Source organism: Mustela nivalis, assembly GCF_964662115.1.
Source record: "Mustela nivalis genome assembly, chromosome: 19".
Lineage (NCBI taxonomy): Eukaryota > Metazoa > Chordata > Mammalia > Carnivora > Mustelidae > Mustela > Mustela nivalis.
In genome coordinates, this window is record NC_139038.1 from 9298033 (window position 1) to 9314255 (window position 16223).

The following is a 16223-nucleotide window of genomic DNA, read 5'->3' on the forward strand; positions in this document are numbered from 1 at the left end:
TGATGGGGGCGGGGGGGGGGGCATCTCCTCTTCTGCTGGCCGGGAAGTGGTTCAAGGGCCAGAGCCCTGACTTCCAAGGCTTGTGGCTGAGTGTCTGGGCTGGCCTCCATCCCCCCAGACCCCAGCTGGGCTCCCCTGAGCTGCCCTGCTTGAGAACAGGATGGAATGCAGTCTGGATGCGGGTACCTTCAAGTCCAGCTCTGCTGGGAGAGATTAATGGAAGGTGAAACAGCCCATCCGTATGGCAGGGTCCAGTCTGCTGACAGGCCCGGTGCAGCTAATGAGCTCATCACTCAGCCCAGGGCTCAGAAGGGGAAGATGCTCAGGGCCTGGCCAGGTCTGGGAGAGAAGGCAGTGGACCACATATGCGTCTGATGGGGGAGAGTGGGACGGGTTCCCGGGAGCCCCTTGGTCAGAGGACTAAAACTCTGTGCCTCAGTTTCCTTGCCTGTAAGATGGAACTAATAATAGCATCCTCCCTCTGGGTTTGTTGTAAAGGACTAACCCCTGGGAAATGCTATCGGGGTGCCTGGTATGCAATGAGCATCTCATAGGTAGTACTCATCATCACTATCATTGCTTGTCGGGGCGACTGTCCTCTTCTGGACACAGTGGGTGTGAGGAACCCCTACACGTCCTGGTGAAGATGCCTAGGGAGCCTTATATCAGGTCTGGCACTGGGGAGGAGGCTATGACCTGGGCCTCACTTGAGAGATGTCATTACATTGGGAAGACTGAAACCCAGGAGTGGACCAGGTACTCGACTGGGGAGGGAAGAGAGGGCAGAGGTTGGCCGGGGCAGGGCGGTGGGCACCATTCCGAGGAGTTTGCTGGACTGACCTCAGCCACTTTCCCTTCCCTCTCTGCTGGCCACTTCCCCCACTCCCCATCTCAGCCTCCAGCACTGGGACACCCCCAAGGCAGGCACCCCAGGGTCCCCTCTGCTCCCTAGAGAACAGCACCCTTCCATTGGGGGTTCCTTCAGCTGTCCCTGCCAGCAAGAGGCCCATCTCCCCAGATATAGTGCAGGACTCGGGGCCACCACCCCATCAAGATACAGATTTCCATGGCTTCCAGCAAGCCCTGGACCCATGGTCACACAATTTAACCACTATCCTGCCACTAAGGTCCTTCTGTCTCCCACTGGCCCAAGATAAGAATTGGGAATAGTCAAGGAGCACTGGACTCGGAGCCAGAAGACTTGGGCTTGAATTCCAGTTCTACCGCTTCAGTCTGGATGACCAGGGGAAACCCTTAAAACTCCCTAAGGCTCATTTTTCTCATCTGTAAAATGGAGATGATGCCCCCTACTTCCTAATGTCGCGGGACAGTTCATTCTTTCCATGGCAAGCTTGCTATGAAGACAGGTCCCGATGACCCTCTTGAGCCCACCCCGTGCTGGGGGAACAAGAAACAGACCAGAGGGGTCTGTCTTTGTTTGCGAAGCTCTGAGAAGGCAACGGTGTTTGAACTGGCCCTTCCAAAGATGAGTCTTGTCGGTGGAAGGGAGAGGGAGTGGAGGCGGGGCACCGCACAGGCTGAGGGCAAAGGCCTGGCAGGGCCCAGGGACATGGGACTCAGAGGGGCAGGGTGTGTGGGACGCACAGTGTCGTGAAGGTGAGGTCTCTGAACAGAGGGGGAGCCCTCCCAGAGCAGGAGCCCAGTGTGTGGACAGGGGGTGGGCAGGGGCAGGCCTCCTGAGTTTCCCGGACAAAAAAGATTCTGATGGGGCCCATCAGAAATGTGATGGAACTTATAAATTCATAGGAAACCAGGTACTCGGTTGGGAAACTAAGTCTGGATCTTTGTAAAAGTGAGTGTGCGACCATCCCCCCTGGGTCCAAGGAATCCGAGGGTGCCCCTACCCCACTCCCATCCCTGGCGCTGACATGTCCCCTGGAGCAGAAGGGGGAGGTTGCTCTCCTAGTAACCCTCCCCTCCCTGGGGGTCCCTTCTCCCAACCTCCAGGCCATAAACATGAGCATGGGGCGAGGGGCAAAGTCATCAAGTCGTGGGTAGAACAAACTAGAAGCCTTCCCATGCAACCTGTCCAAGAGGGTAGAGCTGGGGGCTAAGGGCCACTGGGCCACGGAACAACCCCCCACAGCCCAAGGTTTGGGCCACTCATTTGTGTCACAGCTGTTCACCAAGTGGCCACTCTGCCCCCCCCCCCCCACCGAGGATAAGAGATCCAGGGGAAGGGGCACTGATGCTGAGTGCTGGGGCGAGGGATGGGGCAGAGATAGCAACTGAGTTGGGGTGTGTGGGGAGGAGCATAGCTGGGAGGTCTTCCTGGAGGCAAGATGTGAAAGCATAAGGAGGAGTTTATGGGGGGCGCCTGGGTGGCTCAGTGGGTTAAGCCACTGCCTTCAGCTCAGGTCATGATCTCAGGGTCCCGGGATCGGCAGGGAGCCTGCTTCCCTCTCGCTCTCTCTGCCTGCCTCTCCGTCTACTTATGATCTCTCTCGGTCAAATAAATAAATAAAATCTTAAAAAAAAAAAAAAAAAGGAGGAGTTTATGGGACAAGGAAGGGGAGGAAGGATGTCCTGGGCAGAATGTGGAGATGTGTGGGAAGAAGACTTGAAGAGGAAAGATAGGAGAGCGTGGGCTCGTGCCTTGTGCATGGCTGAGCACAGAGGGCCGGGGGACAGGGTGCTGGGGAGCTGAGGAGCTAGGTCAAACCCTGCAGGTCATGGGGAGCTAGTGAGGGCTGTTGAGCTGGGGAGGTCATGGTCAGGTTTGCATTTTTGGAAAGATCTCTCTTGCTGTCCAGTGCCCTCACTTGTAGCGGTCCCTGCCCTTTGGAGAGAGGTCTGACCCTCTCTCCAGCCCAGGCATAGACCTGCAAGTGGCTGTTCAAAGTCACTTACTATGTGCCCTAAACTGACTTAACTCCTGTGCTCAGTTTCCTCATCTGTAAAATGGGATTAATATAAATGCCTTCCCAGTTTAGGGGTGCCTACCCTCAAATTAAGGGTAGGCAGAAGTATTAACTGCCAGTTTTACCCATAAACAATGCCAACCAGTCTAAACCATTATAGGCGGGAATTAATCAGTAAGACCTGTAGATCAGTATAAATCAGAACAGATCAGGTGGATAAGTACCATTCCAGATCAGCACCAGCTTGCAAAGACCAGCAGGCCAACAGGGGCAGCTGCTCACAGAGACCAACCCACACAGACCCCTTTCAGCTGGTAAGAGACCCTACAGCAGGAGGCTGGGGGGTAAAGTATTCAGACAGGCCGGCAATGAGAGGGTTAAGCAGAGTGCGCTGCCTCCCAGCCTTCTTGGAATCTCTTGGGAGGTGCTGGCACTGCTGTTTGTTACCCAACCCTCGGGAAGATGCTGCAGCGGGAGGGAGAGCCTCAGAAAGCCTTCCTCTTAATTATTCAGCAGCCGGAGCTTCCTGCTGCCCCCAGAGGAGGAGGAGCCAGGAGGCAGGCTCTGGTCTGAGCCCCCCAGGGCTGGGTCTGGCAGGGGGGTTGGAGGAAGGGGCAGACAGCCTGGCCCACGGGGGTGCTGGCCCCACAGCTTGGGCTGCAGGGTCCCACTCCTGCCCCTGCAGGTCCAGAGCTACAGCCAGGCCCAGGAAGGCCCCCAGGCCCCGGGCGGGGCTTGGAGCTGTCCTCTGCCGTCAGTCTGGGTCTGCTGTAGCATGGAAAAGGCGGGGTTGGCCAAGCTTCTAGAGCCAGGGAGGGGTGTCCGGGGCAAACAAGAGAGGGAGGGCAAGCCCAGTGTCCAGGGGACAAAGCCCAGGCTGCTTAGCTGACACCTGGGTCCTGAACAACCTGTCCGGCCCCACTGGGTCTCAGACACACGGCTCAAGCATCTCCTCCTCTGTGAAGCTTTCCCTGACCTCCAGTGGCAGGTGCACCTCTGCTATGCTCCCAGAGCCTTACCCTCGGGCTGCCACTCTCTGCCTTTACTTCTTTCTACCATGACTTGTCCCTGGCCTAGTGGAGGCTCTCCCATGGCAGTGGCTCCAAGGGCTCTCCAAGGGTAACATCCATCTTTGTGTCCCTCGTGCCCAGCACCGATCTTGGCACAACGCAACCACGTTGTGAACCTTACTTAAACTATCTGTGAACCTTTGTTGAAATCCAGCCTGGGTTTGCGCTGCCGGGGAGCTCACTACTTGTTTTTTACCACTTCCAGAGACCTCAGCAGGAAAGGTCTCTGGTTCCTGCTTCAGTGTGCCCAGACTTTGTGTGTCCGTTGGCATTTTTACACAGGTCACATTGTCATATACTTGGTAAACCTTGGAGTTCAGCTTTGTCTTTGGGTAGAAAGGACTTGCTTGGCACCCAGGCTCTTGCCGATCAGTCCAGGGCCTCTGTCCCTGTTCCTGTTGGCTCTGATGTGGGGTCCCAGAGCAGAGATCTTGGGTGGCTGCTCCCTAAGGACAGGAGGCCTCAGCTGTCAGCTCCCCACAGAGGAGCCCACAGCAGAGGCGGTACAGCCCGAACGAGACCAGTACAGACCAGCGTAGCCCAGGACAGGCCACGGAGAGTCTGAAGCCAGAGTTCAGCCCAGACTCATCCACAGAGGCCGGGGGTGGGGAGAACCCACAGACCAAGGCACACCAGCATTACAGACCAGTGGAAGAGAGCAGACCATGCAAACTGGTCATCGAAAATAATGCAGACGGGTCCAACCTGGAAAGCAGATCTGTACACACCAGTGCTGATGCCAAACAAGCAAGTAGTCTTTTAGTCCCCCTTCCCGCACTCCGCTGGAACAAAGGAACCCCTTCCCACCCGGCCCACTCTGCCTCTCTTCAGAGTCCCCTCTGGCCTTTAGATAGCAGATAGCATCCCCCTGGCTGCCTGAGCTCGGATGGAGATTTGAGGTTCAGGGGGTGGAGGGGGGTGGGGCAGTAACCTGAGAAAGAAGCTTTTCATGGCTGAGCTGTCACTGACAGCATGGGCTGCTAGGGAGTGATCTCTGTGTCCTGGGGAGGGTCCAAGCCAGATGGCCTTGGCGAGGCACCCTAGGGAGAGACACCTGTGTGCCAGGACTCCGTACTCTCGGAGGCCTCTCCCTCCCTGGCCTCTGGGGCTGAAGCTGCAGTGAAAGCAGCTGAGCCCCGGGGCCCACATCAGTTTCTATCACCCCCTTCCCCACCTTCTCCCTGTAAGGATCAGAACCTTCAGGCTCACACCTGGGAGCTGGACTGAGAAAGAGTAAGACGGGCCAGAAGCTGTAGGATCAGATCTCTTTTCCTTGTTGAGACTCAGTTTCCTCATCTGGACAAAGTGTCAGTGGCCCGGCTGTTACTACTACTGGGGCCAGGGTAGCTCTGGGCTCTGAGTCTCTGGTGGTCTAAGACTTAGAAGAGTCAAAGTTGGTGGTGAGGGGCTGGCCTGGGAGCTCTCAGCAGGAAGGATGTGTGCGGGACAGATAGACAAGCCCCTTCCACCCACTGGGGAGGGTGACGGGAGAAGGCAGGGCAGCTGCCTCCACTGCCCACACAATCTCATTATGGAAAATTCCCTCTATTGACTCAGCTCTAATCAAGCAGGCTGCCCTGGGCATCCCCCCCCCCCAAGGTTTCTGCTGGGCCGGGTGAGATCAAAGACAGAGCCGGGCTGGGGGCTGGAGGCGCCTCTGCCTTTCCCATCGATCCAGATGCGCCTCCTGTTGCTAGGCAACCGCCTCCAGTCTCTTCTGGTCCTTCCTCCCCCAGGGGCCGCAGGATTGGGCAGTAAAGAGGGAGAGAGAGAGACCCCACGTTCATTCTCTAGGTCTTCCCTTACCGAGCTAGAGATCTCTGTCACCAACGCCCTCCTCTTACCCGGGGAACACCCTTCCTAGCCTGGCAGCTTGACCCTCCCCCAGAAATGGACCCCTTTTCTCCCCTCACATTTGTATTAATCCCCAGAATACTTGAAATTCACACCTCCTGTGCTGCCCATAAACACTCTGTCAGGAAGACAGGCCCTGCGATTCTGGAGGGGAGGAGACGCCACGGGGGTCTGCAGAAAAAGTCAAGGCTACCAACTTCCAGCCCAGTGTTGGGTTCCTAGATATAGGAGCCATTTAAGCTTAAGGGAGTGGCTCTGAATTCACACTCCCAGTTTTGAGTGGGTTGGCGCTTTTTTTTTTTTCTCCTTCTTCCAAAACGTAGGATGCCTTTCATAGTAGTTTTTTTTTTTCTTTTTTGTTTCAAGTGCTATAATTTAAAACTGTAAGTTGTGTTTTAAAACAGGCATAAGAATGTACTGTGGGTTTTGGGGGCTGTAATTGACCAAATGCAAATCTGTTCACTTGATCACATTTTAATATTTTGCATATTTCATCTATCCTATACTGCTCATCTTTCCCTTTTTTTTTTTTTTCTTTAACCAAATATATGCATGCCATCCAGCAGGGATGTGCTGACCTACTTATATAATGGCTTATTTAGGATTTTAAGGTCTCTCCCCGTTCTGAGGTCTTTACAGCCCTCAGGGATGGAAAGTATCTCCCTTTCTCTCTGGTCCCTCATTAGACCTTTTCTTTCTTTCTTTTTTTTTTTTTTTTAATAAAGATTTTTATTTATTTGTTTGACAGAGATCACAAGTAGGCAGAGAGGTAGGCAGAGAAAACGGGTTCCCTGGTGAGCAGAGAGCCCGATGCAGGGCTCGATCCCAGGACCCTGGGATCATGACCTGAGCCAAAGGCAGAGGCTTTAACCCACTGAGCCACCCAGGCGGCCCCCTCATTAGACCTTTTCTTAATGCAACTAAGAGACAGGAAGAGGGATGTGTTCCCCAAAGTATGAAGAGCCAGAACTTGGGAGTTCAAGGGACCAGCCCCACAGAGAGCCACCAGGAGATGCACGGTCCGTGTGCAGCCATCTGGGTGCCCTGGTCCTGCCACTGCCTGCCACCTGCTCCCCCAGCTCTGCTGTACGGTGACAGCTCCTCCCTGACTCCCCTGCTCAGCCCCCATCACACTTCAACTCTGAGAGGCACAGCTTTCCAGGGTCCTTGACAAATGGTAGCCAATTAATGTCAATTAATCTGATTAGCCTAAATAGTTAATTAAGCAGTTAATTAACAACATCATTGACAATAACCTATGGCTCCCAAGGGATTGTGGGTGGGAGGCAGGGATGGTGGGGGGCTCTCCTCGCTCTGGAAGGGGTGAGTCCCTTAAGGTCAGACTGGGTGACTGGGCAGGGGCTGCTCTCTGCGTCTCCACCTTGCTCTGTCATCAGCCCCAGAATCTTCATCGGGGCCTCGTCTGACACCTTCCCCCTTCCTCCGCTGCCAGCAAGCCTGCCCCTGGTCCCTGGCCAGGATTGAGAGGGTCTGATTTATGCTGGAGAGGCCACACCTCAGCACAGCAGAGGAGAGCTATTGTCTAGAAACCTGTTCTGCCCTAAAACAGGCGTCCCTGTCTCTGTTGCTACTACCCCCACTCCAGACTGTGTCCCCTCAATGCCTCAACCCTTGTCAGGGCCATGGACATCCCCAAGCTGCCAAGCAGCCCTGGAGGAGAATCATTGCCCTTAAGCCCATCCTACAGATGACTGCCCCGAACCCCTCCCAGAGGCCAGACCCTGTGTTTGCCCTGGGGACCCACAACAGTGACTAACACAGGGTTTCTGCCCTCTAGGAGCTCCTAGTCTGTGGTATCAACAAACGGTGAGGCCTCTTTTTTACTACCGTGTCTTAGCTGGGTGAGGCTAGGCACCGCTCTGTGCCTCAGTATCCCCCTGCTGTGTGGCCTGACTACCTCCTAGGACCTTGTGAGAGCTCATGAGTTAGTCCATGGGAAACCCTTAGAGCAGGACCCAAGCACATGGGAAATGGGGTGTTTACGGTGATTACCAAGGGAGCCAGGAGGGTAGATGACCAGCCAGGACAGAGAACAAGAGGGGCCGAGAAGGACGTAGCACGGGACCCTTGGGGGCACACGGCAGGAGGAGAGCTTGGAACAAGGTATTGTCCAGAAAACACATGAGCAGAGGCTGAAATTCAAAGAGGTAGAGGAAGGGGGAAGAAGAGCATCCAGACAAAGAAAACAGCACGAGCAGAGTGAGGAAGCGCTGGTTCCCGACTCTGGCACGGACACTTGCCTGGGAGCTTTAAAAAAAATGCAGATCCCCAGGCCCCATACCGAATCCATCGTTACGGGTGAGCCCCAGGAATCTGCTTTTCATAGGCTGTTCTGGAAACCCGATGTAGCTACCCTGCACCTAGAGACCCATGGCTGCCGTGGATCTGGGTGTCCCAGGTCGGGAGGAGCTGAGCTGCAGTAGGAGAGGCCCCTGGCCACGTGACACATGTCGCAGGCCCCCAGTTCTCTCCATCTGTCCACATCATGCTTGCCCTTCGGGGGTGACCTTCCTGAAACAGCTCTGGCCATTTGCTCACCTGCTGGAAACATCCCTGGCTTTCTCCACTGCCCACAGGAGAAAGGCCAGACCCCATCCCCCACCCCCTGGACTGGCACTAAGACGCTTCATGAGGCCCCCCTCTTTAGCCTGGTCCTCAGCCCCTGGGCCCAGACCCCGACTCTCCAGCCACACTATCCCCCAAGAGCTTGGTGTTTTCCCTCCGCACCTCGGCTCATGCTATTCCCTCTGCCAGAAATACCTTCCCCTTTCCCTCCCCTGGCAAACCTGTCCTCCTATCAAGTCCATCTGCGAAGCCCGCTCCAAAGTCAGCTGGGCAAGCTAACTCCCCCACTGCCAGTGCCCCAGCTGTCCTTGGAACGCTCCCTCATTAACCCATATTCTGTCTCAAAACATTCACCAGTTTATAGGCCTCGCTCCCCACTGGACGGACGGCTGCTCCTCCCTTTCTCCAGTGCCTAGCACAGAATTTGGGGATGCCTATATTAATTCAGCTATTGAGTTCAGAAGACTACTGAGCCAAAGTCTGATGAATGAATGAATGAATGAATGAATGATCGTCTCTGCTTTCTGGTACGCGAGGAGCAGGGGACAGAGGAAGAGAGCATTTGGAGGCAGAGAAGAGAGGAATTCTGATGGGTCACTGATGGGTCACAGGGCTCAATAAGCATGTGTCAGACTGGGCCAGACAGGGAGAGGGGACCGGGCTGCCTGGAGGCAGGACCAGCTGAGTTTTTCAGCTTCCTTCCCATTCCAGAAGTCCCCCTCTGGTGCCCTCTTGGGAGAAGGGGTGGCTTGGCTCCTCTGCCAGTCATGAAACCTCCTCCCCCAGCCTGGGGGTCTCTGATTCTGAGGGCTGGACCAGTAGCCGAGGCTGGGCCCTCCCATTCTGCCCTGCCACTGGCCTACAGGTCTTTCTTTCTTTCTCCCACGTGCACGTACACCCTTGTCAGCTCTCCCAGCGGCGTGTCTCCAGTGCCTGTCCCCTTTGCAATCACCTCCTCCCAACCCCTGGCCTGTTCCTCTTTGGTCTCTTTCTTTCCACCCCCCGCCCCACCCCTCCGCGCCGACCAAATGCAACCAGAGTGGGCTTCCTAGAGTGCAGATCTGACTATTTCATGACAATGCTCCAAAGCCTTTTTCGACTTCCATTGCTTTCCAAATAAATCCCCAGCTCTTACAGTGGTTCTTAAGATCCTTCCTGACCTGGCCAGGCCTATCCCTGCCCCCTGGGCTGCCTTCCACCTTCTACTCCCAGGCGTGCCCTGCGTGCCATGGCCACATTAGATCATTCCTTATCCTCTTAGCTCACCAGGACTTTTCATTCCTTTGTGCCCACGCTGTTCTCTGGAGTGTCATGCCCCTGCCTTCTCTGTCTGGCACCTTCCCTGTTGTTCTCGAAAGCCCAACCTCAATGCTCCCCTCCCAGAAGCCTCCTCTGGCTGCCCACCGTGGTCCTCTCAGTCCGACCAGAACATCAGCTCTGTTCCCTCGTGCCTGCCTTGCCCACTAGTTTGGGCGCTCCTCAAGGTCACGGTTGGTGTCCGGTTCACCTGGGTCCTCAGCGCTCAGGCTGGGACCAGCAAATAGGAGGCAGCCAGTAGATCCTGACTATGTGGTCTCACACTCCGATGTCTGGGGGGAGTGCCCTGGATTTAATCCTGGCCCAAGTCACTTCTCATCGCACGTCTGGAGGCAGGTATCCTTATGCCCATTGTACAGGGGAGGAAACAGACCTGAGTGTAGAGGGCCCAAAGGAGATCAGAGCCCAGGAGACTGGTAATTGCCTGATTCCCCATTCTGAGCTTTCTTCTGAGGTCTTGCTGGATCCAAGGGCATGTAAGACCCTCATATGCTCCTTCTCCCCCAGCAGCTTTGGTTCTACCCTCCTCCATCCCTGGTTGACTGTCACAGGGCCCAAGGCCATCTCTCCAAGGGAAACCCTCCCTCCCCTGGCCAGAAGACCTGAAAGGTGTGCCCCACCCAAGAAGGAAGGACTGGGGTAGGGAGCAAGATTCTCTTCCCAGCTCTCACGGGCTCCCTTGGGAAGCAGCCCCAGCCTTCAAATAGCCATTGAAAGCAAGCTTTTTGAAAAATCTTTAAAGACATCAGAGAATTCTCATGATAGAGTGAAAAATAGAATGCCGGCTTCCCCCAACAGTGTGTTCCCAGTCATTTAACTCCATGTCACTATGAACACATGGAAAAAAATCCTGGAGACACCATCCGCTGTGTTCACTGTGGTTCTCTCTGGGCAGTGGGACTATAGATGAGCTTTATTTTCTCCTTGGCTTCTCTATTTTCTCAAGTCTTGTAACAAGGAAGATGTGCCATTCTTCGAATCACAAGAATTCAGTGAAATTTGCTTTTTACCTGGCTCCAACCCCGGGCAGTTTTGGGGGGTGGGATGGGGATGGGGCTCAGTACGGGGGGGGTGGGGTCTCAGAGCCACAGGCCCTACTTGAAGCTAGAAATAAAATAGGTAGGCCAAGAGCTCCCCGGCTCAGGAAGCTGCCTGCTCCTCAGGGTCCGGTTCACTGGGCCCAGACCCCCTCGTAGGCCTCAAAGACCCCAGCAGGATGCTAAGGGAACCGTGGCCCCGCTTGCCAGCTTCTTCTGGAAGAGCAGCCTCTGCAGCGGGCAGGAGGCCAGGGAGGGGCTAGCAGGAGACTGAGGCCAAGCAGGACGCCCGGGAGGCAGCGCCGCAGGTGGATGGGCTGGTAGCGTTTGGCGGGGGGTAGGGGTGACCCTGGGGTCGGGGGCTGCTCTGCGCTAAGGCACACATGACCACTGTGGCCTTCCCCCTCAGGCCAAGAGAATCAGTTTGGGCAGCTTGGACCTGCTCGCCTGCCCCGGCCCCCTAAGGGCTCCCCCCCACCCCCACCCCACCCCGTTCTGGATGGCATGGGGTCAACAGGGCTTGGCCTCTGGGATTGGAGCTGTGCCCCTCCTGTGCCCAGAAGAAGGTGAAGGAGCAGAACCCCGAGGTGTTGGCAGGCCCAGAGCCACAGTGAGAACTAGGCTGGGCCAGCCTGGGGTCTGTAACTGTTGGTGATGAGCCGCTCCCCGTCATAATCCCTCTGCTCATCCCTCACTGACCCCTCTCCCCCCTCACAGAGCAGCCCACCCCCCCTGCCTCTCTGAACCCACCTCAGTGAGTGCCCTCTCTGATCCTTCCACCTCTGTGAGCCCCCTACCTTTCCACACCTAACACAGGTGGGTGTTAGAATCGAGAAGGAATGTACTTGCCTGACATTCTCTCCCCGCTCAGACCGGACTCATCCCCAGACCAGCTCACGCCCTCTCTGGGGCCCTGCACCGGCTTTTCAGAGCAACAGCTGCAAAACCCTTCCCTCCCACCCAGACGCCACGGATAAGCCTCAACTACCTCACCCCTGCCGATTCCCTGGGTTTGGGGCCTGTGCACTTGTGTCCTGGGAGCCTCCTGGAGTTTGGTGAACAACTCAGAGAGGGCCTCTTCAAAGTGTTCCTGTAAGTCACCTCTGATCCTGGGCCAGGATGGCTAAATCCTGGCTCAGAGAAAGAACCTGGGGTCTCCACGTAAGCCACTGGGCCTCTCCAAGTCATATTCTCCCTATTTAGCCAAGATTGCAGATGAGAGGGACAGGTGAATTTTAAATCTCAGCTTCAACTAGTAAGTCAAACTCTGAAACACTTGGAGGTGACTTCTACCTCTGCCCATAGCACCACAGGCTTCCCGACATCCAGATTTACAGAGCAGAGAGATCTTAAAATCGTGCTGCTTGGCAGGGCTTGCAGGGGTCATCCAGTCAAACCCCATCATTTTATGGCTGAGGACACTGAGGCCCGGAGACAGGAAGGGACCTGCTCAAGGTCACACATGGAACCAGGGGCGGAGATGGGCACAGAAAGAAGGTCCTCAGACTCCTGTCCCAGGGCCCTTCAGCTACCTCTCCCTCCCGCCTCCTCCCACCTTCCGCCGGCCCACTGTGCCCCGGCTGACCCCCCGTCACCCAGGAGAGCCTAGGGAATTGAGGACAGAGTGATGTTGTGGAAGCCACACGGGGCCCCTGCGGCAGTGGGTGTGGGCTGCACCAAGACCTTGCTCTGTGACCTTGGGAAAGTCACATCACTTCCAGGCCCTGTTTTGCTCCTCTGTGAAAAGGAGCAAAAACACCTTTGAATACCAGGTTTGGGGAGGGTGAAATGAGGTCATGTATGTGAAGTGACAGGTGCATGGCTGGAGCTCGGAGGGTGTGAGGGAGTTAAGGAAGAGAGGGTGGGCTCCCCTCCTCTCCTCAACACAGCCCCCATGGCTGCTGGGACAGGAGGAGCCTTGGGGACAGTAAGAAGTGGGCAGAGGAAAGGTACAGTCAGTAGAGCAGGCTGACCCCAGCAGCGCTGGCAGTGGCTTGTGACCATGGCCCCGTCTCAGGGGGTGGGGGCTATCCACTCAGAAAGGAACAGCCAGTCTCTTGCTTGCTGAGGTCAACAAGAGGCTGGCAGGCAGAAGAAGTGAAAAGTGGGCATGGCAGTGGGAAGATGGGCCTGCCAGACCCAGGGTCCTGCTCTGGCAGGCGTGACAGCGGCAGGGGTGAGTTGTGCTGGGGGCACCCAGCTGGCCAGTTCAAAGCACGTTCCACCTCCAAATATCCCAGTGACCTTGGGGGAGTCAGCTCCCCACTGCGCTGCACACCCTCACTCCTAGTCTCAGGTTCCCCACCTGGAAAGCCGGCATCCCGAATCAAGAAACTAGCATTTAATTGGGCCTTGCTAACAAGGGGCTAGGACAGGTCATCAGCCGCACTTCTGTCCCAGAGAAGACGGCTTGGGTGGCTTTGTGACCTTGGGGAAGATACTCCAATCTCATTTCTCAGCTGCGAAACAGGGACAACGGTGCCTTCCTTGGGAAGCTTTTGTGAGGACTGACTGAGTCATCTGTAGCCCTGTGCCTAGCACGGAGCCTGATACCAGTCCGTGGGCCAAAGTCCACCTCCTCTGGGAAGACACAGACATGCTTCAAACAATGCTGAAAACTTTCCCACCTTTACCCAGCTCCTCCTGTAGAAATTCTTACTTGCCTTTCATCGACTAACATTTGCCCAGCATTTTCCAGCCCCAAAGTCATCTCCCTTCTATTATCTGGATTATGCCTTGAAACAGCAAAGTAGATGCTGTTAATGTGACACCTGTTTTACAAATCGGGAAACAGGTTCAGGAAGGAGAAGTAGCTTACCTGAAGTCATGCAGCTGAGATCTGAACCCATCTCTCAGACTTCAGAGTCCGTGACACCCTACCTACTTACCCCCACCTCTTAAAATCCAATCAAATCTTTATTCACCCTTCAAGAATTCCTCCTCCACCCCTCACAGGAGAGTGGGATGGGGCATAAAGTTAAGAAACCCCAAAGCTGGTAATGTGTGGGAGCAAGTTCCTAGCCAGCTTGGTCCTATTTCTGGCTGAGGTAGAATTTTGTACCTGCCGGGGCCACGACCTTAAGATGCACAGAGAAAGTCTCCAGTCCCTGCCCTGCTCTCCGTCTAAGTTCCTGCCTTTTCTCTTGACATAGGACCAACGGCCAGCCCAGGCCCTCTGATGCCAGAAGTGGGTGAATGAGTGAGGTCTTAGGGGAGTGAGAAGTCGTGGCTGGGCTAGAGCACAGGCATTGGAGTAGCAGGCTAGACCTGGGTGCCCTTCTCTTGCTTCCCACCAAACCCATGCCCACAATGGACCTGCTGCCAGGAGCAGGAACTGCAGGAGGCTTCGACACTGCCCTGGCAGGAGCCCTGGGAGGGAGGGGGAGGAGGCTGCGAGGCAGAGGCTGCGTCTCTTCTCTCATCTCTCCTTTTGACCAGGAATTTGCTCTGAGCTTGGGCCCACTCTGAGCTTCAGAAACTCTCCCTGGGCGTTTGGGGAGGCCACAGAGAACCCCCTGAAACTCCTTGTGGTTATTTTCTCTTCTGTGCCCTCCATCCTCTTTCCAGTGTGAGAGTAAATGCCATCCTGTGTGAGACCCAGTTCTCGTTGCCAGGCCTGCCTCCCTAGGGGCATTTGGGCAGCTGGGAAAGGGGCCAGCCTGTCCCCTGTGCTGCCACCCTCTGCTGGACAGAAGCCCAGCATTCAGGTGGGGACTTGCTCCCTCCACCCCTGCCAGGGACCAGCATCTCCATGGGGTCCCTGCATTGATCTCTCCCTCCCCTAGGGAGCAGGTCCTTCTCTTCATTTGGGGGGAGGGCAATTGGACTGCAGTTGGGGGCCTCCCTAGCATCCTCGTGGGACAGGCCATGGTCATTTATGCCCAGGGGAGTCCTGCCCATGACCCCGCAGTGTTCCCACTTTCTCCATTCCGCTCAGTGAAATGAACAATGTTCCTTATCTCTGTTTCCCAGTGCCTCGCACCCCCGGATCAAACACTCTTGCAGTCCCCCCAACCTGCCCCCTGCTCTGGGGCCTGCGGACTCTTGAGCCCCTGTCCGACTGTGGAGGCCCGAGGTTCAACACAGCCCCAGCCCCTCTGGGAAATGCCCCCGCCCCACTAGGGGCTCTCACCTCCCCGCTGACCGCCGCGCTCCGCCGGGTGCTGAAACCAGGCCCTCCGGCCCCGCTAGTACCGGCTTCTTCCTCCGCTCGGCTCGGCAGCGCAGCTCGGCGGCCCCCGCGGCCCCGCGCCCTCCGTCTCCCCGCGGACGCCGCCGCCGCCGCCGCCGCCGCCGATTGCTGAAATGCTGGACAGCGCACCACCATGGAGGTGGCCTCCCTGCCCGCCCGCCGGCCAGAGAGGCCCGGCCCCCACAGCGCCCCCCGCAGGCCCGGAGGGCCCCCCGCAGGGGAAGCAAGGAACGGGGCGTCGGGCAAGGACTCGCCACCGCAGCGACATCAGTTCCACTCCCCGCGGGTGGGAGCACGCCAGCTCCCGGGGGCGCCCCGGGCCAGGGAGGTTATTAATTTGGAACTGGAAGCCGAACTCGCTAGTCTGAGTTCTCTCCAGGACACTGACTGCGCCGCTGGTGTCTAATAGGGCCCTGGAATCCAAAGGGGGACCCCCCAGGAGCCCCCTGTTATCATGCATCCTGCATCCCGGTAGCTGCTAACCAAGGCTGAGAGGGGCGGGGATGGGCCATCCTAACTGGGAGAGGAATTTGAGAATGGATCCTCTGGATCATCAGTGGTGCTTGGTTGGGCGTCTGGAGTCGGGAGTTCAAGTCACCCTTTGGTTTCTCTTTTCGTGACTTTGGGTGGCCTGTCGGTCCTGCAGCTTCCACCTTCCTTTCCTTGGCTGAATAGGAACAGCGAGCAGGCAGAGTGCGGGGAATTCAGGGGTAGGGCAGGCTCCTGAAGAGGCTTTGGAAGCCCAGAGACCTTTCTCTAGTGGAAGCCAGGCACGTGAGGTCTTTGTGGGGTTGGGCATGGGGCCATTAGTGGTGTCCCCCGTACAAGCTTTCTGTCCCAAGGAACAGGGCTGGAAGTGCCAGATCAGGCCTGAGCAGCATCCAGACGTGATGGTCTTAGGGAGCAGGTTTTAAGGAGGCATTTATAGGACATGGAGAGTCTTCCCTGAATGGAGTGTGTTTGTGGTGTGTGTGGCTTTATGTGCCTGTGTGCCCGTCAGTATATATGAGTGTCTGTGTGTGCCTCCTCCCCTCCCTGCCCCCCCCCCACGTTTCTTCACCCGCATGTGTTTTTGCAGTGTGTTCAGGTTTGAGTGGTTGGGATCCTGGCACTGCTGGCCCTTTCCAGTCTGCAGAACAAAGCTTGGGGTGGGGAGAAAGGGGTGGGCTACAGCTGCTGCCTCCATTACCAAAGCCTCGTAGCCCCAGGGGCAAGTCCTCTGCTGGTCTCCTGCCTTCTGGCTGCATGAATATTTCATCTGCTGGGGCCTGGGGCTGGCTTAGCA

General features: G+C 56.4%; 1 protein-coding gene across 8 annotated transcripts in view; it reads right to left on the minus strand.

Moving 5' to 3' along the window:
* The window catches only part of SRRM3 (serine/arginine repetitive matrix 3), a 55929-nt gene extending 40962 nt beyond the window's left edge, over positions 1-14967 (minus strand). For all 8 annotated transcript variants that reach the window (XM_082712567.1, XM_082712566.1, XM_082712568.1 and 5 more), the window contains exon 1: positions 14879-14967. The gene's annotated coding sequence lies outside the window, so the exon portion shown is untranslated. The remainder of the gene's footprint in view (positions 1-14878) is intronic.
* Between the last annotated feature and the right edge of the window lie 1256 nt (positions 14968-16223).